Here is a 23,745-nt window from a genome sequence, read left to right on the forward strand (position 1 = left end):
GGTACTCAGTTTTTTTAAGGTACTTGGAGTTTCCCTTTTGACACCAACTCTTTTAGTAGTTTATGCAGTGATTCCCCCAATTATCTGCTTTAACAAGTCCCTTGAGAGAACTTTGTATTGACACTCACTGCGGCTCATTAATACTTCAAGGAACTTCAGTTTTTTAAGGTACTTTCCTTTTTCCTTTCTTTTCTCAGTCTCTGAGACATTTTTGGGCAATCCTGGCCTCCCATTCTCTCCTCCAAAGAGTGTCCATGAGGAGCCTGTGTTGGGGATGGACCTCAGTGGGGCCCATTGATGCTTTGAGACACTTTGGGTTTTTCTTCTGCCTTGGACTCTTGGAAAGGTTTGTGCAATCTCCTCTCAGGCCCTGAGGTTCAAGGGCTCAGCACCAAATGCACCACGGGGCTGATTGGGATCAAGGAAGTCCTGACAAACCATGGCTCTGCCTCGATTTCCCTCTGGTCTGGTGCCGTTCATTAGGAAGATTTCCTACTACAGTTAGAGAGAAATATTTCAAAGAGCTTCTATGAAATATGAATTCCTATTTTAAAGAGAGTGTTTTATAGCTCTTCTCATTAGACATATGTGATTGCAGTATTCAGTGGTTTATATTGATCCAGGGTGTCTCCTCAGGAACTTTGGCCTGCTCAGACAACCTGTGCCTTGAGGTCTGAGTGTGGAGAACCTTGCCCCACATTGCCCAACGCCATCCTGTCTGTATTCACTCACCTGGGACCTGCTTTGCTTGGAGAACTGCCTGCACTTAGGCCAAAAGGAGTTTCTTGCCTTTTTTTTTGTTGTTTTTTTGAAGCATTCTAAAACTCATTAATTTCCTCATTGAAAACAGACACCTTCTATGAGTGTGTGCCAGCCCAAGGTACCACCAAACAGCTTCCCCTTCTCCAAGTCAGAACCCTGCAAGGAATGTTTGAGACCTTTGGACTCCTTGGTTCCACAAGGCCTTGCTGGGTCACCCTGCACTCTTGGTTCCATGAGGTTCTGTTCTGTCAGAATGGAGATTTGGGTCCATGGGGTCCCATGGTGTCACAATGCTCTTTTGGGTTCCATGAGGCCTTGATCTGTCACAATGGACTTTTGTTCCTTGAGGTTCCATACTCTCAGCAATGGTCTCTGTAGTTCCAGAGTGTCACAATGGACTCTTGGTTCCATGTGGCCCCACAGTGTCCCCGTGGTCTCCTTCGTTCCACAAGGCCATGCAGTGTCACAATGGCTCACAGGTTCCATGAGGCCCCACAATGTCACAGGGGCCCCTTGGTCCCATGAGTTTCCCCAGTGTCACAATGGTTCCTTGGCTCCACGTGGCCCAGGTGTCTCACAATGGACTCTTGGTTCCGTGGGGCCCCGCAGTGTCACAGGGGTTTCCTTGGTTCTGTAGGGTCACACTGGACACTGCAGCGCCCCCTGCTGGCTGGGAGGACCTGGCACTGTGCGAGCACCTCCTGGTGGCTGACCCCTGCAACTGTGAATGGCTTGTACTGGTTTGTACTGGTTTGTGCTGGGATGGGGTCCAGGGTGTGCTGGGACAGGGCTGGAGTCATTGGGTTGCACTGGGAGAGGGTGTGTGAGTGTCTGGGTGGACCTAGCACTGTGTGTACTGGTTGTACTGGGTTATACTGGTTTGTACTGGGATGGGGTGCTGGGGGGTTACTGGTTTGTACTGGGTTCTACTGGGAAAGGGAGCAGGGGTGTGTGAGTGCCCCCTGCTGGCTGGGAGGACCTGGTGGCCAACTGTGAGTTATACTGGGTTACACTGGTTTATATTGGGATGCAGTTCAGGGGGTCACTGGGTTATACTCGTTTATACTGGGATGTGGTCCTGGGGTGACAGGGTTATACTGGTTTGTACTGGTTTGTACTGGTTTCTACTCAGTTATACTTGGATATTCTGGATTTTAGTGGGTTAAACTGTGATATATTTGGTTATACTGGGAGGAGGCTTGGGGTTGCTTGGCACTGGGAGCAACTTCTGGGGATGCTGGTCTTACTGGTTTATGCTGGGATGGGGCTTGGGACCTACTGGGACTGACTTCAGGTTGTTGTGGCCTTACTGGTTTCTACTGGGAGCTGCCTCCATGGGCTCAGGGGCTCAGGGGTGACTCCTAATGCTTACTGGTTTATACTGGTGCCCTCTTAGTCCACACCTGGGAACACTGGTGGGTGTTTGTGGCCAGGCAGAGCCCCAAAGCTGAGCTGGCTTTCCCTGGGCCCTGATGAGTTGTGACTTCTCCAACTTCTTGGCCTGGCACCACCACCTGAAGCTGTTGATGCCCACCAGGAGATCTGGCAAGGGGGAGGCCAGGGTGCTTCCCTCTGAAAAGCTAAAGGAAGGTGGGGGATTCCCTGGAAAAATTCCCACAATTCTGTGGGATCCCCAAAATTTTCCAGCCCCTCCCTCACCTAAACTGGGAGGTGGTGGGATCTGTTAGGTTGAATGGGTAGGCCTGGTGTTCCTAAATCTCCAATGACTTCCATGGGTAGGCCTGGTGCCTTAAATCCCTGTTGATTTTAATGGGTAGACCTGAACTCCCACACACCTGGGTATTCAGATATTTGAGTGCCCCCTTTGCCAGCCCAGAGCTGGAGCTGGTGCAGAACGCTGCTTTCACCAACCCCAGAGTCCAAAGTACCTGGGTGTACCTGTGCTGCATCCTCTCCCAAGGTACCTTGGGGATCTCTCCCCTCCCGGGGCCCTCACTGTGGACACACACATTTAGAGAGCTAGGAAATTACAGCTTGGCAATTCCTCTCAGGCCTGGATTTCTCCTGTCTCTCAGGTCCATTCCCAGGCTGACAAGCTGACTACAGCTTCAGTTAAGGAGGCAGTCTCCCAGAGTGATAACTTGGTGAAAAACAGAAAGGAATTCATAATAAAGATTAACACCTGGTGTCTTTCCCATGGGACATCCGGACATGCTGTCCCAGGGATGTTTGTCCCAATTGTCCAATGACCTACTGTCCTGTCCTAGCTCCACATAATACACTTTAAATACGGGATGTCCGTACAATAAATTTGGCCTTTTTTCCCCAAAAGAGGTCCATGTGTGTTGCTGTCTTTTCTTTCTCTTTGCAGCACAGTAACCACACCTCACCTGAAGTTTTGGGGTGCCCTCTGAATGTTGGGGTGCCCCTCGACAGTCTCCCAGCAACTGAGGGTCATCTGTTTCCAGGTCGACCAGGACGATGCAATGGTGGTCATCATCTTCTCCAGGCCCGTCACGGCCAGTCAGGACACTTGGGTGCCCCAAACATCACCTGGTTACACCTGGGGTACACCTGGGTACCCCTAAAATATCCTGGATCACCCCCAAAATCACCTGGGTACACCTGGGTACCCCTTGGACACCTGGATCCAAACCCAAAACCCATGGAGTCCCCAAAAACTGGTGTCCCTAAATCCTCATTGTTTGACTGGGTAGACCCGGTGTCCCTGAATACCCATTGACTTCAATGAGGTAGACCTGGTGTCCTGTTCATCCCTAGTTATATTCACTAATCTTTCCCAGTGGTCCCAGTTATGCCCCAGTACTCCCAGTATCCTCAGTGCTCCCCTTATCTGCTCCCAGGAATAGCTCCTAGTTTGACTAATTTGCCCTCCCATTTCTCCCAGTGCTCCCAGTTTGCCCAGTTTGTCCCTTTCCTCCTTTCTAGTGCTTCCAGTTGTCCCCCAGTATTTCCAGTTCCTCCCCCTTAGCCCTTCCCAGTGCTCCTCATTTAACCAGTAACCCTTCCTGATCAAGCCCTATCAATGGGTAGACCTGGGGTCCCTAAATCCACAAAAGACTTCAATAGGTTAGACCTGGTGTCCCTCAGTTCCCATTGACTTCAATGGATAGACCTGATGTTGCAAAATTTTTTGGTGTTAAAAATGCCCATTTTGGGCTCAGAATTCCCAGATTTTTGGGCTTACCTGGAGGCACAGCTCCAGCACAGGCCCCAGGTATGGGATCAGGAATTCAGAACTGGCTTCCAGGAATTCATCCAGGACTTCCAGAGCATCAGCACTGGAAGTGGAAATTCCCATAATTCAGTCCAACATTTCCCCCAGATTTCCCTATTTTAGCACGAAATTTCCGCAAAATCCACATTGACTTTAATGGAAAGACCTGGTGTCCTTATATCCCCTTTGATTTTAATGGATAATCCTGATGTCCAAAAAATCCCTAATGGGAGATTAATATTATGAGGGATGGGGAATCTTAGAGACATTGTAAAAGAGGGTTTATTGCATTATTGCATCACTCTCATAGAAGAGTGAGACATTAAAGGTGGCACATCCAATGCCATAATATCAGAACCTGCCTCATTCTTGGTTACAATGCCTTATGTTAGTTCTGTAGCCAATCAAATACTTCTATGAACTTTGCTAGTGTCTTTTTATACCAATCATTAATTGCTTTGCTTCTCATGCCTTTGCTGCAATGCATCATTTTTCAGTAAATCATATAATCCTTCACAAACCTACACTGACACATCTTAAGTTTCTAACTAAATTTATAACAGGATCTATTACTAAATTTTAAAATCTTTTACTATCTTACTTAACATACTGCTTTGCTTACATAATAGATATTTCTGTTTGCTGAATACATATTTCTATTTAAACTACAAACTTATAGTCTTGTTTCATGTCTGTTTCACTTTAATGATCTAATTCTCTAAGCCTTCTCCAAGGTCTTAGATCAAACCCTGTATCCATCTCAATCTCTGAGCCTGTATGCACAAGGCCCTGAGAGCTCTCCATGCCTGCATTTCCCACACTGCAGTATCCCAACGGACCCTTGGTTCCATGGGGACTCACAATGGCAGAAGGGTCTCCTTGGTTCCACAAGGTCCTGCAGAGCCCCTTGGTTCAACGAGGCCTCAAAGTGTCATCATGGCCTCCAGGATTCCATGAGGCCCCACAGTGTCACAATGGACCTTTGGTTCCATGGAGTCCAGCACTGTTCCATGAATCCTCAGTTCCATGGTCACAATGGACTCTTCAAATCAATGGGGCTGCGAAGTGTCACAGAAGTTTCCATGATTCCATGAGACTCCAAAGTCTCACAATGGCCCCTCGATTCCATGGAGCCCCACAGTGTCTCTGTGGTTTCCTTGGTTTCATAAGGCCCTGAAATGTCACAATGGTCTCTTTGTTTCACAAAGCCTCAAATTTTAAAAATGGCCTCCTTGGTTTCATGAGGCCCTGCTGTGTCACAATGGACCCTCGGCTCCATGACACTACAAAGTGTCACAATGGTCTCTTTGATTTGCAGTATGAGAATGGACCCTTGGTCCCTTGGAGCTCACAGGGTCACTCTTGTCCCCTTAGTTCCATGAAGCCCTGCAGTGTCACAATGGTCCTTTGGTTCCGTGGTGTCCGGTACTGTAACAAAGATCTCCTTGATTCCATGGTGTCAGAATGGCCCCTTTGTCCCATGGAGCCCCACACTGTCACTGTGCTCCCCTTGATTCCATGAGGCCCTGCTGTGCTACAATGGCCCCAGTGGCTACAATGGTCTCCAGGGAGACTCTCTACAACCACCTGAACAGAGGCTGTAGTCAGGTGGGGGTCGGTCCCTTCTCCCAGGCAGCACCTGACAGAACGAGAGGACACAGTCTGAAGATGAGCCAGAGGTAGTTTAGGTTTGATATCAGGAAAAATTCTTCAGTAAAAGAGTGATTGGGAACTGGAATCTTCTGCCAAGGCAGGTGGTGGAGTCATTGTTCCTGGAGGCATTTATAAAAAGACTGGATGTGGCACTCAGAGTCATGGTTAAGTTTTTAGGTGATGTTAGGTCATAGGTTGGATTTGAAGATCTCAAAGGTCATTTCCAACTTCGTGATTCTGTTTCATAATAATCTCCATTGTTACATGAGGCCTGCAGTGTCACAATGGATGTTTGGTTTTATGAGTTCCCACAGTGTAACAATGGACCCTTGGTTCCATGAGGTTCTGTAGTATAACATGGTCACCTTGGTTCTGGGAGGTTCTGCAGTGTCACAATGCACCCATGGTTGCAGGAGGTTCCACAGTGTCACCATGGCCTCCTTGGATCTGCAGTATAACAATGGACCATTGGTTCCATGTGGCCCCACAGTGTCACAATGGCCCCTTGGTTCCATGAGGCCTTTCTATGTCACACTGGACTTTTGGTTCCATGAGGTTTCTCGGTGCCACAATGGTGTCCTTGGAGCTGCAGTGTCACAATGGACCATCAGCTCCATGTGGCCCCACTCTGTCAAACTGGATTTTGGTTCCATGAGCTCCCATACTGTCAAAAGGCGCCTTTGGCCCTTCAGGATCCATAATGGAATATTTGACTCCTTGGTTCTGTGAGGCCCTGCTGTCACCAAATCTCCAAAATATCAGAATATACCTCCTTAATGTTAATTTGGTGTTAAAGGGGGCATCATTTTATTCAGGCCTCAGGTCCAATGTGAGATAAAAACTAATCTTATGTAGACATGTTATTCTACAAGTATGTTGCCTATATTAAGTCACAACATATGCTTTAAAATTTACCCATTTCTATAAAATCCACCCAAAGTTACCAGATTCAGTTTCTATTTTTTCTATCACATCATTCATGAGCCAGATTTCTTATTTTTCTCTTCCAGCTTTTCTGGCTGGGAAAGCAGTCCCCTATATGACTTATTCCTGTGCTAAAAGATCACAGGCCCAGCAAAACTTGAATGAACCCTTTTGGTATCAAGGCCAAGGCTTTGTGTGTGCAGGCAGAGGCAGGCAGGAGGCAGAGCTGTCAGCAAAGGAAGGGGCCAGCGAGGTGGGGCAGCTGGGGGATGACGACAGCCTGCAGGGACAGAGGCGCAGGGCATGGACACCGTAGGACAGCCTGGGCTGCAGAGGGCACAGGGATGGGCAGCAGCTGAAAGGCCCTGACACAGCCAACTCCTGCAGCACTTGGGCCATGCAGGCTGGCCCTGGGCCTGAGGCCAGCAGGGGACAAGTGAGCCTTGCTGTGCTGGGGCCTCATTGCCTCCTTGTCCCTGCTCAGCAGCCTGGCAGGGGCCGCCCCATGGTGCTGCCCTTGGCATTGCACATGGCCAGAGCCCAGTGGGCCGGGAAGAGCCCTGAGCAATGAGGGAGGGACAGGATGTACCTTGCCAGGGGCTGGGGCTCAGCCCTTGGCCCTTGGCATTCCTGAAACACATCCAGGTTTGCTCAGCATCACAGACACCTTTCCCTTGTTTGTCCCCTCTATCATCAGTGCCTCCAGTGTTCTGCTCTAACTGGAACCTGGGGACATTTTCATGTGAGTTGTGACCCTCAGTGGAGTCCATCACAACTTCAAGAAACTTTGGAATTTCAATTTAAGTTTTGAGATGTTTTCTGAAAACACTCTCAGGGACTGATTCTGATGTAAATAGCCCTGAAACCCAGAGAGGGTCATTCAAGTCCTTGTGCTGTGTCTGTGCTGCTGAGCTGGGCCAGGCTTCTGGCCCAGACGGTGATTTTGGCAATGAAGAACAATTTCAAAAACATTTCTCTGGATGAGCAGCTCCTCTCCCAGCCCAGCAGGGCTGGAGCACTGCCTGCATGTTGGAAAATCCCTGCTCTACAGAGATGGGGACACTGAGTGGCTTCTTGTTTTTTTAAGATTTTCTTCCTTTATGAGTCTTGTTGAAGGGTGAAACATAAGACATGTAAAATTCTATCAGAAGCCAAGTTATTTCCTGGTTACAATACCTTAGAAATGTTTTTCAGCCTATTAGCTTTTGCCACACAATGGTGCTAATAATTCTAACACCAGTCACCTATTATTGTATCCCACATGGTCTTGCCACAGTGCATCTTTCACAGTTTTAATTCTCAAAAATATCTGGTCTTTTTGCAAGGCCATTGCTTGAAACTTGTTTCTAGTTCAATCTGTCTCTCAACAGTGTCTTCTCTATTCCAGGGCCCTTCTAAGTCAGCACACCTTATCTCAGAGTTTGCATGCAGATGTACAAGACTGTGTGAGCTTTCAGTCAGGCTTTGAGAATCCTTCACAAATCCAATTCTCACAGAGCTGGGGTGAACATTGGTGACATCAACTACAATAACCAATAGAACTGAAGGAATTCACATGTGCCTACAAAGGCCTGTGGGAGGGAGGAACATCTCGCCATGATCTAGAGGGGTGTTTCTCCTTGCCTGTTGTTGTCCCTCCAGGGCTGAAGTCACAAAGCTGTCTGAGCCTCCTCAGGAGGAGTATCAGTGAGAGATTTTACCTGATAAAGCACCAAATGATCCATACCATGGAATGGCTTTACAAGTGTGGGAAGGTTTTCAACTGCAGCTCCAACCTCATCACCCACCAGTGCCTCTGCACGGGGAAAGGCCCTATGAGGGTGGGCAATGTGGGAAGAGCTTCGGGTGGAGCAACAACGTGATCCAGTAGCAGAGGACTCACACCAGGGGAGGCCCTCTGAGTGTCCCGGGTGTTTGAAGAGGTTTCAGAACAGGTCTGCTGTCCTCTGCTGTAAGAGAGGAGAGGCCCTTCTGCTTCCCTGACTGCAGGAAGTGCTGCAGCTGCAACTCCACCCTCATCAGGCACCAGAGCATCCACACTGGGGAGAGGTCATAGGAGTGTCCCCAGTGTGGGAAGAGCTTCACCCAGAGCTCTCTCTTGGCCAAACACCAACACATGCACCAGTAAGGGAAGCCCTGTGAGTGTCCCAACTGTGGGAAGAGCTTCGTGTGCATCTCCAACCTCATCCCCCATCACAGGAGCCACGCTGGTTGGGCAGAGCCCTGGTGGCCCACATCCCTGGTGATCCAGGTTGGGATGACACCTGGCTGATGCTCTTCACGTCCTCCTGGATCCCCATGGGCACCTGGATGAACCCTGGGGCAGGAACATCCATGGGGACTCAGATCGACATTGGAAATTAATTGAGGAGATGATTTTTTTGACTTTACAGCCCAAAAAATCTCATCTGCTCTGTCCAGTTGTTTCTTCTGGTGGCATCAAGCAATGCTGGATGATCTTGATCTTTTCCTACCTGAATAATTTCCATGTCGATCCCATCAAAACACCCAGAATTGGAGTACCAATAAAGAGATCAAGCAAAGAGATCTCAAGCTGAATCATTTCACTAGCATTCGAGCATGAATTTGGGGTTCAGGGCAATATTCAGGAGGATTTGATATTCTGAGACTGCCTGAGCCAAGGATGATGGTGTCACAATCCGCTATTAATACAGAGCGGGGATCGTGATGGTTCTTTTGATCTTAAAGGTGCAAAGAGCCAAAGTGCAGGGGACAAAATCAGTTTATTCAACAGCAGAAAATCAGTTTATTCAACAACAGCAATGCATTTCATCAAATGCCAACAACTCAGTTATGGTAAAGGGGAGAGGTATAGGAAACAAAGTATAGGGAGAGGGAAAGGAAAGAAAAGGGATGGGAAAATAGCTACCAACAGACGAGACGGGCATCCTCACGGGTCATCCGATAGACGAGTCTTCATCTGTGGGGAGATCTCAGGGGTCTTCTCCAGGCGGTAGACGGGTCTTCATCAGTGGAGAGATCTCAAAGGGTCTTTCCTGAGGGTCACTCTTTTATAGCCCTTCTCCAAAGCGAGTGGCCTCTGGCCAAGAGGTGGGAAGATTTATGGGCCATTGTGTGGTGCTGCAGGAGACAGGTACGGTCAAGCAGTCCTCAGTTGGTACAACACAACCTCTGGTTGGTGCCACAACAGCACAGTCCAGTGAACACAATACACCAGCACACAGTCACGAGCATCCACCTTGGCCCGGCCAGGAAACCATTGTTTGGAGTCAGCCTGGGTGGGGTCCTCGAGGTCTCTTTGCGATGGTCGGGAGGCAAAATTGAGGGAAACATCAGACTGACCCTTACAGATGGAGACACTTCAAGAAAGAAATCATGAATGAGCAGAAGGAGCCTGTCCCAGTGTGCCAGAAGTGAGCTAGTGAGGAAAATGACTGGCCTGGCTGGGTATGGAGATTTTTCTAGGCACTCAGGGAAAAATTTGGGTGCATCATATTTGGAAAGAGGTGCAGGCAACTCAGGAAGTGTTTAAGGATGTTATTAAGTCATGCAGAAAGAAAATGTGAGAAGTGAAAACTGAATTAGGACTTAACCTGGCCACTTCTGTGAAAAATAATAGAAAATATTTCTATAAATAAGTTATTAGTAAACCGGCGGACAAGGAGAATCTCAGCTCTTCATTGGATGCTGTGGGGAATAGAGAAACTGAAGATGAGATAAAGACTGAGCTACTTAACCCATTCATAGCCACAGTTTCAAACAATTAGACAGGATGTCCTCAGGACAAGTGTTCTCCTGAGCTGGTAGATAGGGACAGGGAGCAGAACAGACCCCTGTAATCCAGGAGGAAGCAGCTGGGGACCTGCTGAGCCACTCAGATGCTCACAGGTGTCTCTGGGACCAGATGGGATCCATCCTAGGGGGATGAGGGAGCTGCTGGATGATCTCCCCAAGGTGCTCTCCATCATTTCTCATCAGTGCTGGCTCAGCAGGGAGGTGCCAGAGGACTGGAGGTGCCAATGTGAGCCCATGCCCAAGAAGGGCTGGAAGGAGGATGTGGGGAACTGCAGGCCTGTCAGCCTGACCTGGGTGCCTGGTGAGCTGATGGAACAGATCACCTTGAGTGCCATCACAGGGCACCCACAGGATGGCTGAGGGATCAGAGCCAGCCAGCGTGGATTTCAATATCTGCATTGATGATCTGGATGAGGGCATTGAGTGCAGCATCAGCAAATGTGCAGATGGCACCAAGCTGGGGGTGAGTGTGGATGTGCTGGAGAGCAGGAGGGCTCTGCAGAGGGACTCAGACACCACTGTGATACTGACACTGCCTGGTGTCATGGCACCAAGAAACCATTGTGACACTGCAGGATCTTGTGTCAGCAGGGGTCCATTGTGGCACTGTGCGAACAAGGAGTCCAGTGTGGCACTGTGGAGCCTTATGGAATTCGGGAGTCCCTGTGACTCCATGCGACCTCATGAAATCAAGAAGACAGTTGTGCCACTTTTTGTCCTTGTGGAAACAAGGAGACCACTGTGATACTGCTGGACCTCATATAACCAAGAGGCCATTGTGACACTGTGGAACCAAGGAGAGCATTGCTGCACTGTGAGACCTCATGGAACCAAGGATCCACTGTGACATTGCAGGGCACAATGATCCAAGGGACTTTGTGACACCCTGGGGCTCCATTGAACCAAAAAGACATTGTGACACAGGGAGGCCTCATGAAATTGTGACATTCTAAGACCGTATGGAATCGTGCTGACATTAAGCTGGGTGTGAGTGTGGATCTTCTGGAAGGTAGGAGGGCTCAGTACATGGGCCTGGATAGGCTGGATCCAGGGCCCAAATCCAAGGAGAGATTTAACAAGACCAAGTGCCGGGTACTGCGCTTTGGCCACAACAACCCCTGCAGTGCTACAGGCGGGGGACAGAGTGGCTGGACAGCAGCCAGGCAGAAAGGGACCTGGGGACACTGATGGACAGCAGGCTGGACATGAGCCAGAAGTGTGCCCAGGTGGACAAGAAAGTCCATGGCAACTGGCCACAACCAAGAATGGTGTGGCCAGCAGGAGCAGGGCAGTGATTCTTCTCCTGTACTCGACACTGGTTGGGCAGCACCTCGAGTGCTGTGTCAAGTTCTGGGCCCCAATTTAGGAAGGACATGGAGGGGCTGGATTGTATCCAGAGAAGGGCAACAAGGCTGGTGAGGGGTGTGGAACACAAGTCCTGCGAGGAGTGGCTGAGGGAGCTGGGGATGTTTATCCTGGAGAAGAGGATGCTCAGGGAGACAAGGTGGTGTCAGGGCACAGGTTGCATGTGAAGATCCCCAGGATCTTTTCCAGCATTGCTGATTCTGTGATTCCCTGAAGCCACTTGGAGCCACCTTGGAGCAGTTGCAGGATGAGCCCGGGGCCTCCTCTTCACAAGGTCCAGCAGCCCAGGTCCCTCAGCTTCTCCACACAGCCCCAAAGCCCATCCTGTCAGTCCTGCAGAGCCTCTCCAGCCCCTCCTCATTGCCCACAACAGGGAGCCCCACACCCAGACACGGCAGCCCAGATGTGCCCCCCTGGCCTGAGGTGTCTCTGGCAAGGGAGCAGCACGAGGCACTGCAGGACCCTGCAGATAATTCCTGAAGAATTTGTAGGATGATCCTGCATCCCTAGGGATGTTTCCATGGTGCCAAGTGAGGAACTGAAATCGGGAGATGGGCCAGAGAGGAAAGGGCAAAGAGGAATGGGCTGTTAGCAGGGGAGGGGACAAGGGTGGTGAAGAGGAAGAAATCTGGATCAGGAAAGAGTAAGGAAAGCAAAGCTGAAGGAATAGAAATGCTCAGGGCAGTTTGGGAGTGGCTGCCAGGTACCCCTGGCTCTGAGAAACAACATCTGCAGTGGGACAGGAAACTCACAGATGGTGGGAACAAACTTCCTGGCTGACTTCAGAGGCCACGACAAAGATGAGTGGTTTCCTTGCCGTCCCCCAGCCCTTGCTGGCCCCAGGGGCTGATGGCATTTGTGCTCACTCAGCTCCATGTCCCCACAGCAGCACCATGGGGGTGCTGAGCCTGCTGTGTGCAATGCAAACAGGGGCTCCTGAGCCAGTGCTGCCGTGTGTGTGCCTGCAAGGATGCGGCTCCTGTGTGAGCTGGGGGAGAGGCCAGGGCTGCAGAGGGGGGATGTTGTTGGCAGGTGCATGAGGACGCTCTGGGACGCTGCCCTGGGGTGTCCAGCGCAGTGGGGATGGATCAGCCCCTGCTCTGCTTCTCCTTGCCAGGGTGTCCCCCTTGCAGGGAGCTTGCAGAGCACCAGCCATGCTGTTTGCCCCCAGCCTGCCCACGGCCAGCCTGGGGCTGCTCCCGGGGCTTTTCTGTGCTCAGCATTGGGCTGGCCAAGTGTTGTGGAGAGAGCCTGGCCAAGGAGCCTGGAGCCCCCAGGCCCTGGCCTGAGGCGTCAGCGCTGCCCCAGCAGTGCCCATGGCCTGTCCCTGCTGCAGCCCCGGCACTGCAAACCCCCAGGACTGTGCCCGGCCCCGAGAGCACTCAGGCCCTGCAGCAACACGAGGGCCAGGAGGGCAGCGGGGCAGTGGCACGGGAGCAGCACTGGCAACACCAAGTGCTGCTGCTGCTGCTGGGCACAGCTGCTGTGCCAGCACTGATCTGCCCCAGCTCTGCACACAGACATTGCTGCTGCAGCTCCAGAGAAGGGAACAAAAGTGGCATCTCTAGAGGAAACTTTGCTGGGAGATTTTTTATTTTGTATACAGCCACCAATAATGCAGCCCACCATTAACACAATTTTTGGCCATAGCAAAGTTGGAGATGAACAAAATGAGGAAGGGCAGAAACAATATTTTGTGGCCAATATAAAGGTAAAACCCAGGAAAAAATATCCACAATCAAACCAACAGAACAATTAAAGATAATTGGTATTACGAGTTATTTGCAGAAATTGGCCCGGAGGTTAGTGTTTTTTAAAATATCCAGTCATCAGTGTCCACACTGCAGCCTTGAGCTCCTGGTTCCTCAGGCTGTAGATGAGGGGATTCAGGGCTGGAGGCACCACTGAGTACAGAACTGACACTGCCAGATCCAGGGATGGGGAGGAGGTCGAGGGGGGCTTCAGGTGAGCAAATGTGCCAGGGAAGATGAAAAGGGAGACCACGGCCAGGTGAGGGAGGCAGGTGGAAAAGGCTTTGTGCCGTCCCTGCTCAGAAGGGATCCTCAGCACAGCCCTGAAGATCTGCACATAGGAGAAAACAATGAACACAAAACAACCAAATAACAAACATGCACTAACAGCAATGAGTCCAAGTTCCCTGAAATAGGATTTGGAGCAGGAGAGCTTGAGGATGGGTGGGATTTCACAGAAGAACTGGCCCAGTGCATTGCCCTGGCACAGGGGCAGTGTAAATGTATTGGCTGTGTGCAGCAGTGAATAGAGAAAGGCACTGGCCCAGGCAGCTGCTGCCATGTGGGCACAAGCTCTGCTGCCCAGGAGGGTCCCGTAGTGCAGGGGTTTGCAGATGGACACGTAGCGGTCGTAGCTCATGATGGTCAGGAGGGAAAACTCTGCTGTCATGAAGAACACAAAGAAAAAGAGCTGAGCAGCACATCCTTCAAAGGAGATGTGTCTGGTGTCCCAGAGGGAATTGTGCATGGCTTTGGGGACAGTGGTGCAGATGGAGCCCAGGTCAGTGAGGGCCAGGTTGAGCAGGAAGAAGAACATGGGGGTGTGCAGGTGGTGGCCGCAGGCTACGGTGCTGATGATGAGGCCGTTGGCCAGGAGGGCAGCCAGGGAGATGGCCAGGAAGAGGCAGAAGTGCAGGAGCTGCAGCTGCCGCGTGTCTGCCAATGGCAGCAGGAGGAAGTGGCTGATGGAGCTGCTGTTGGACATTTCCTGTGTCTTGCCATGGGGACCTATTCATGGATAAAAAGACAGTGAAATATTAGAGGAGACATCTGTAGCCAAAATCAAAAAACCCTTTTCCAGACACCCTCCTTTGTAACACACACAGACACACCATTGTTTTTCACAGTTCTGTGTGTGTTTTCAGAGTTGTGAGGTTTTCTTTTTAAGCTCTCCCCATGTCTCTCCTGGTATTCTTGGATATCAGTAACCCTCATCATTTTTGCTGCTTTCTGGTAGAGCAGAGTGACTTCCCTGACGCAGAATGATCAGTGGAGACTGAGGGAAAATGATCTGTCACTTCATTCGCTGTTTCTCTGTACTTTCATATTTCTCAAATGGAGGATGTTCACACTGCCCTGTTTTCCTTAAAGATCAGCAGATAGTGCTGAGAGCAATGTATCCACCACAGCCCAGCACCATTTTTGTATCCAAGGACTCACATTGCTCATTTCACCACCCTAACAGAATTTTCAGTTTCAGGACACTTCTGCCTTTCCCCGTGGGTTTTCAGATAACACAAAGATGCTCTAGGACGGGTTTGCATCCTGGATTGGAGCTCCCAGCTTGGACTGAAATCTCAGAGACACTTCCAAGTGTCCCAGTGATGGCATTGGAGTAAGGCAGATCCAGCTCCTTCCCTGGCTGCACTGACAGCACTGCCCACAGCCGGGCACTGGGGACAGCGTCACCCTGAGCCAGCTGTGCCCCCTCCCAGAGCCCCCAGTGCCGGGCAGCTGCTCCCAGCCCTGTGCTCTGCAGAGGGAACTGGGCCCGGGGCTGCAGAGCTGCCCCACGGCTCTGCTGCAGCTCTGCCTGCACAGGAGGGGCTCCACACCTTGGACCCCCTGCCCTGAGGACAGAGGTTTGGCTGGGGGACAGGAGGGAGGGGGCTTGTTCAGAGGGAGGGGCTGCACTGCAGGGGTTCCTATGGAGATCTCTGAACTCTCCCTGCCACAACATTTCTGGGTTTATTTTCTCTCATTTTCTGATCTTGCCTCTGCTTCCTGGAGATTTTCTTCTTGGAGGTGTTTCCCTGTGCCTGATCTCTCCCTGCCAGCACTCACGGCCCCCAAATCTCCGTGCACTCTCCTTGGCCCTACAGAACCCTGCCTGTTTGCAGGGCACTGGCTGGGACAGGTTCTGTTTGCAGCTTAGAGAAAGGACAGGTCAGACTGAGCCTGATGGGTCCAGCAGAGGGGATGCTGGTGCTGTCCATGGGCAGAGGAATGGCTGGAAGCACATTAGGAATCTCGTGTGAACTTATTGATCACTAAAAATAATACTTCAGATGTCTCAGGCACTTGTCAAAATTCATAATACCTTTTATAGTTATCCCTCTCTCCCTGCCATTCTCCAATAGTAGGAAACTGAACAAAAAGTCTTAGGAAATTTCCGCATTTTTATCAAAATACTTGGAAATATTCCATGATTTATCAGAAGCCCTCAACATGTTAGAGCTTCATGAGAATTTCACCTCCCCTACACCAGACATACCCAGAGAGTTGTACTCACACAGTCTGCAGGCATTGGGATATTGCAGCTTTAGGAGATCAGTGCAGGAGCTGCAGCTGCATTGTCCTGCAGCCAGAGGCTTCCTGTGTCAAGGGCTGGGAGTGATTCTGCCCCAGTCACTTCTGAGCATCTTCCCAGCCCTGACTGACTGAAGCTCTCTGTGCCTCTGTGCTGTGCCTGGGGTGGCTGCAGGCAGTGCCCCATCCCTGCTGGGCTGGGAGAGGAGCTGCTCTTCAGCAGAAATATCTTTTTGAAGCTCTTCTTGGTTGCCAGGAGCTGCCTCTGTGCCAGGAGCCCAGCCCAGCTCAGCAGCACAGACACAGCACAACGACTTTAATGACCTTCTCAGGGCTTTGTGCTTGTTTGCATCAGACTCAGTCCCTCAGAGAGTGTTCAAAAAACTTCTCAAGAACTCCAAGTTAGATTCAAACTCCAAAGTTTCTTGAAGTTTTAATGGGTCCCACTGAGGGACCCAACTGAGAAAGTGTCCCCAGGTTGCAGTCACAGCAGAACACTGGAGGCAGTGATGACAGAAGGGGACAAACAAGGGAAAGGTGTCTGTGATGCTGAGCAAACCTGGATGTGTTTCAGGAATGCAAAGGGCCAAGGGCTGAGCCCCAGCCCCTGGCAAGGCAGATCCTGTCCCTCCCTCATTGCTCAGGGCTCTTCCCGGGCCACTGGGCTCTGGGCATGTGCAATGCCAAGGGCAGCACCATGGGGCGGCCCCTGCCAGGCTGCTGAGCAGGGACAAGGAGGCAATGAGGCCCCAGCACAGCAAGGCTCACTTGTCCCCTGCTGGCCTCAGGCCCAGGGCCAGCCTGCATGGCCCAAGTGCTGCAGGAGTTGGCTGTGTCAGGGCCTTTCAGCTGCTGCCCATCCCTGTGGCCTCTGCAGCCCAGGCTGTCCTATGGTGTCCATGCCCTGCACCAAATTAGTGTTAAGGAGTCTTATTCTGATATTTTGGAGATTTGCTGACAGCAGGGCCTCACAGAACCAAAGTGTCAACTGTGACACTATGGAACCTCAAGGAACAAAGGGGCCTTTTGACACTGTGGGAGCTCATGGAACCAAAATCCATTTTGACCGAGTGGGGCCACATGGAACCTGTGGTCCCTTGTGACACTGCAGATCCAAGGAGACCATTGTGACACTAAAGATCTTCATGGAACCAAAAGTCCATTGTGAGAGAGAAAGGCCTCATGGAACCAATGGTCCGTTGTTATACTGCAGATCCAAGGAGGCCATGGTGACACTGTGGAACCTCCTGCAGTCATGGGTGCATTGTGACACTGCAGAACCTCACAGAACCAAGGTAACCATGTTATACTACAGAACCTCATGGAACAAAGTGTACATGGTGACATTGTGGAAATGTTTCTGAGAGCATGAAAGCTCATGGAACCAGAATTCCATTGTGACCAAGGAGCCGTTCTGACACTGAGGAACCTCATGGAACCAAGGGTCCATTGTTACACTGTGGGGACTCACAAAACCAAAGGTCCATTGTGACCCTGCAGGGCCTCATGGAACAATGGAGACTATTGTGAAAGAGAATCACAGAATTAATGAGTTTGGAAAATACCTTTGAAACCATCAAATCCAACTTATGAACTAACATCACCTCAAAAAATTAACCATGGCTCTGAGTGCCACGTCAAGACTTTTTTTTGGCTGCTAGGGACCATGACTCCACCACTTCCCTGGGCAGAAGATTCCAGTGCCCAATCACTCTTTTACTGAAGAATTTTTTCCTGATGTCAAATCTATACTGGCTCATCTTCAGTCTGTGTCCTCTCGTTCTGTCAGGTATTTCCTGGGAGAGAAGAGAGCGACCCCCACCTGACTACAGCCTCTGTTCAGGTGGTTGTAGAGAGTCTCCCTGGAGACCATTGTAGCCATTGGGGCCATTGTAGCACGGCAGGGCCTCATGGAATCAAGGGGAGCACAGTGACAGTGTGGGGCTCCATGGGACAAAGGGATCATTCTGACACTGGAACCAAGGAGACCTTTGTGGCACTTTGGGGCTCCATGGAACCAAAGGTCCATTGTGACTCAGCAACATGGAGGACATTTTTACAATTTGAGGCTTTGTGAAACAACAGGACCATTGTGGCATTTTAGGGCCTTATAAAACTCCAGAAATCGTAGTGATGCTGTGGAGCTCAATGCAACCAAGGGGTCATTGTGACACTGTGGGGTGTCGTGGAATCATGGAGACTATTGTGACACTTTATGGTCCCATAGAACCAAGGAGATCATTGTGGCACTTCAAGGCCTCATGGAAGCAAGGAACCATTGTGACACTATGGGTCTCATCACACCAAGGGCTGGGGTGCCAACTGTGCGGCACCATTGAACTGAGGAGTCCATTGTGATACTACAGGGCCTCATGGAACTGAGGATTCATGGAACAGTGCTGGACTTCATGGAACCAAAGGTCCATTGTGACACTGTGGGACCTCATGGAATCCTGGAGGCCATGATGACACTTTGAGGCCTCGTTGAATCAAGGGGCTCTGCAGGGCCTTGTGGAACCAAGGAGACCCTTCTGCCATTGTGAGTCCCCAAGGAACCAAGGGTCCATTGGGATACTGCAGTGTGGGAAATGCAGGCATGGAGAGCTCTCAGGGCCTTGTGCATACAGGCTCAGAGACAGAGATGGATACAGGGTTTGACCTAAGACCTTGGAGAAGGCTTAGAGAATTAGAGCATTTAAGTGGAACAGACATGAACAAAGAATATGAGTTTGTAGTTAAAGTAGAAATATGTTTTAAGCAAACAGAAATGAATATTATGTAAGCAAAGCAATACATTAAAATAGTAAAAGATTTTAAAGTTTAGCAATAGAACCTTTGTAAGGCTAGTTAGAAGTTTAAGATGTATCAGTGAATGTTTGTCAAGTGTTATATGATTGGCTGAAAAATTATTCATTGCAGCAAAGCCATGGGAAATAAAGCAATTAATGATTGCTGTAAAAATACACTAGGAAGCTTTGTAGAAGTATTTGATTGGCTAAAACACTAACATAAGGCATTGTAACTGAGAATTAACGTCTCACCCTTCTATGAAACTGATGCCATAAGGCAACAAACCATCTTTTACAAAGTCTCTCAGTTGCTCCATCTCTAGTAATATTTATATTCTCATACTGTGGTACCAAGGACATTCCTATGACACTGCAAGGCTTCATGGAAGAAAGGAGGGCCCATTGTGACACAACAGGGACTTGTGCAGCCAAGGGGCCATTGTGACACTGCAGGACCTTATGGAATAATGGAGAGCATGGAAATTGTGACACCAATTGTGGCATTGTGTAGTCCCATGGAACCAAGGAAAGCATTCTGACACTGCAAGGCCTGATGGGAGCAAGGGACCATTGTGACATTAAGGAGGCCCACGGAAACAAGAGGCCAGTGTGACACAGCTGGTCCTCATGGAACCAAGAATCCAATATGACACTACCATGGTGACACTGCAGGGCCCCATGGAATCATGGAGACCATTGTGACACTGTGGGGCCCATGGAACCAAAAGGCCATTGTGACCCTGCAGGGTCTCATGGAAAGATGGGGCCATTTTGACATTTCAGAAAAAAGAACATGGAAACACTACAGGGCCTCATAGAAAAAAGAGAATTTGGAACAGGTCTGGTTGGCTTGTCATCTCAGAGGCTGCCTGACAGGTCTGGCTGACCTTGGAATGTCAAGGACCACTGGTCATCAGCCCCTGGAGCACTTGGGCTCTGTCCTTTTCTTCCTCTGGAAAAGAACCATCCTCCTCCTCCAAGTGTGTGGGGCCAATCCCCCTAAAAAATTCCCTATATGCAAGTGTTTCTCCCACACAAAAGCTGCCAGGACAGGCAGCTCTGGCCAGCCTTGGCCTCTGGTGGTCACCTCTCATTTGCCCCTGAAAAAGAGGAATCTGTGCTCTCCCTCCTATAGAAAGAACAATCCATCTCATCCAGGCGTCCTTGGCCAAAATATAATTTTGTTCCAAAACTCCATAGAGCCAAGGATTGCTCCCAGTAGAAACCTCCAGGAGAGACAAATGTGACTGGTTTGGCATCACTGCTTCTCATTGACCACCAAAACACTGGGCTCTGTGCTTCCCTTCCGATGGAAAAGAAGCATCCTTCTTGTCCATGTGCCCATGGGCCAAAACTGAGATTCCACCTCACAAATTTTCTATATACAATGATTGCTTAGAGGGAAAAAGTAGCCAAGACAGACAGGTTTGGCTGGCTTAAGCCTCTGGTGATTTTCTTAAGACTATGAGGGGAAAATATTCATTTGACAACACCTTGAAAAGGTGGGGCTTTGGGGCAGCAAAGGACAATATAGGGACAAAGGAGCTCTGTGCTCAATGGAGTGGAGACTGAGGACAGCAGAGGAGAGACATGGGAGGAATAGAAGGGTGATTTCAGAGCTGGTGAATCCTTTTGACAAAGCAGATGACAGCGGGAGAAAAAAGAATTAATGCAAAGGGCACATGAAGAGGCCCAGATTGGACAAAAAGATAAAGCAATTCCTCTCTCAGGGCAGGGCTGGGTGCAGCACATCCCCCAGAAGGAGTCTGGAGCAGCCCAAGGCTCTGTGTGTGCAGGCAGAGGCAGGCAGGAGGCAGAGCTGTCAGCAAAGGAAGGGGCCAGCGAGGTGGGGCAGCCGGGGGATGACGACAGCCTGCAGGGACAGAGGCGCAGGGCATGGACACCGTAGGACAGCCTGGGCTGCAGAGGGCACAGGGATGGGCAGCAGCTGAAAGGCCCTGACACAGCCAACTCCTGCAGCACTTGGGCCATGCAGGCTGGCCCTGGGCCTGAGGCCAGCAGGGGACAAGTGAGCCTTGCTGTGCTGGGGCCTCATTGCCTCCTTGTCCCTGCTCAGCAGCCTGGCAGGGGCCGCCCCATGGTGCTGCCCTTGGCATTGCACATGCCCAGAGCCCAGTGGCCCGGGAAGAGCCCTGAGCAATGAGGGAGGGACAGGATCTGCCTTGCCAGGGGCTGGGGCTCAGCCCTTGGCCCTTTACATTCCTGAAACACATCCAGGTTTGCTCAGCATCAGAGACACCTTTCCCTTCTTTGTCCCCACCTGTCATCAGTGCCTCCAGTGTTCTGCTGTGACTGCAACCTGGGGACACTTTCTGAGTCCTGTCCCTCAGTGGAGTCCATTAAAACTTCAGGAAACTTTTGAGTTTGAATATGATTTTGACTTCTGAGGAGTTTTCCTTCAGCTCCCTCTCAGGGACTGATGTCCAGGGACTCAGCACTGTTGAAAAATCCCAGCTCTACAGAGACGGGGCAACTGAGAGGCTTTTAAAATATTTTCTTCAATTATCAGTCTCCTTGAAGGTTGAAACATAAGAGGTGTAAAACTCCATGCCATTCTATCAGAAGCCAACTTATTTCCTCGTTATAAAACCTTAGAAATATTTCTTAGCCTATTATCTTTTGCCACACAATGGTGCTAATAATTCTAATGCCAATCATCTATTATTTTACAACACATGATCTTGCCAAAATGCATATTTAACAGTTCTAATTCTCCAAAATATCTGATCTTTTTGCAAGGCCATTGTTTGAAACTTGTTTCTAGTTCAATCTCCCTCTCAGCAATGTCTTCTCTATTCCAGGGCCATTCTGAGTCAGCACACCTTATCTCAGAGTTTGCATGCACATGTACAAGACTGTGTGAGCTTTCAGTCAGGCTTTGAGAATCCTTTACAAATCCATTTCTCACAAATATCAATCACAGAATGCTGCAATCACCTCTGCTCTAAAGTGAACAGTAATAAAATACATGCTTCACAATTGGAATGGATATTTCTAAGGAGGTCATTGTCATATTTCTCCATAACTGGAATTGAAAATCTTCTGAAAGAATTGGATCAGACCAGATGGAAAGCAAGTCAGAACGTTGCTTTCAGGGAAACCTCTAAAAATTAAGTATTATTCGAACTCCAAAATTTCTGATATTGTTCATGTGTCCCACTGAGGGACACAACTGAGAAAGTGTCCCCAGGTTCCAGTGAGAGCAGGAAATTGGAGGCAGAGATGACAGGTGGTGTGGGAAATGCAGGCATGGAGAGCTCTCAGGGCCTTGTGCATACAGGCTCAGAGATTGAGATGGATCCAAGGTTTGACCCAAGACCTTGGAGAAATCTTAGACAATCAGAGCATTCAAAGTACAATAGATATAAAACAGGAATATAAGTTTTTAGTTTAAGTAGAAATATGTTTTCAGCAAACAGAAATATGCAGTGTGTAAGCAAAGCAGTATGTTAAGTAAAACAGTAAAAGATTATAAAGTTTAGCAATAAAACTTGTTATAAAGTTAATTAGAAGTTTAAGATATATCAATGTAGGTTTGTGAAGTGTTATAGGATTGGCTGAAAAATGACACATTACTGCAAAGCCATGAGAAGGAAAGCAATTAATGATTGGTGTAAAAGGATGCTGGCAAACTTCACAGAAGTATTTGATTGGCTAAAAAACTAACATAAGGCATTGTAACTAAGAATGAGGAGGCTTCTGATATTATGGCTTTGGATGTAACAGCTTTAATGTCTCACCCTTCTATGAGACTGACACCATGAGGCCATAAACCATCTTTGACAACGTCTCTCAGTTGCCACATCTCTTGTAATGTCAATCTCCCAATGCACATTTTCTTGACATCAGACATGACTAATGAAATCAATAGGGACTTATGGACACCAGGTCTATTCCATTAAAGACAATATTGATTTAGGGAAACCTGGTCTTTCCATTAAAGTCAATGGGATTCTGCGGAAATTTGGCCCTAATATAGGGAAATTTGAGTAAATTTGGAGGAAATCTTGGGCTGAATTCTGGGAATTTCCACTCCAGGATTGCAGTGCCGATGCTCTGGATGTCCTGGATGAATTCCTGGAGGCCAGTCCCAAATCCCTGATCCTTCACCTGCTGTACATGCTGGAGCTGTGTTCCCAGGTAAGCAACAAAAATGCCCATTTTCATCCCAAAAGCTGGGAATTCCAAGCCCAAAATTGGTATTTTTAGCGCCAAAAGTTTTGGGACATCAGCTCTGCCCACTGAAGTCAAAGGGGATTGAAGGACACCAGGTCTACCCATTGATAGGGCTTGATTGGGAAGAGTTACTGTTTAAACTGGGAGCACTGGGAAGGGCTGAGAGGGGACACTGGGGTTATTAAGAGCACTGAAAAAAGTGGGACCACCGGGAGGGATTTGTAGGAATAAATGGAGATAAACAGGACTCCAGGTCTAACCTGTTAAAATTAAGAGGAATTTAGGGACAGCAGGTCTACCCTTTAAAGGCAATGGGGTTTAGGGGCACCAGGCCTACCCAATCAAAGCAATGAGGATGTTTGAGACACTAGAGTTTTCAGGGGTCCCAAGGGGTTTTTGGTGATCCAGGTATCCAAGAGGTAACCAGATGTATCCAGGTGATTTCTGGGGGTATCCAGGTGATTTTTGGGGATAGCCAGGTGTACCCAGGTGATTGCTGGGAGGGATCCAGGTGATTTTGGGCAGTATCCAGGTATACCCCGATAATTTTCAGGGATATTCAGGTTATTTTTGGGGCACCCAAGTGCCCTGACTCACCCTGACAGGCCAGGAGAAGATGATGGCCACTGTCCTCTCAGGCGACGTGGACAGAGATGACCCTTGGCAGCTGCGGGGCTGTCAGGGTGCACCCCAACATTCCGGGGTACCCCAAAACTCCAGGTGAGGACATCAGGGGTGAGAGGGAGCCCTGAGTTACCTCAGGAGAGGATGCAGTGTAGGTACAGCCAGGTGCTTTGGT

Source organism: Sturnus vulgaris, unplaced genomic scaffold (genome assembly GCF_052056855.1).
Source record: "Sturnus vulgaris isolate bStuVul1 unplaced genomic scaffold, bStuVul1.hap1 Scaffold_87, whole genome shotgun sequence".
Taxonomy (NCBI): Eukaryota; Metazoa; Chordata; class Aves; order Passeriformes; family Sturnidae; genus Sturnus; species Sturnus vulgaris.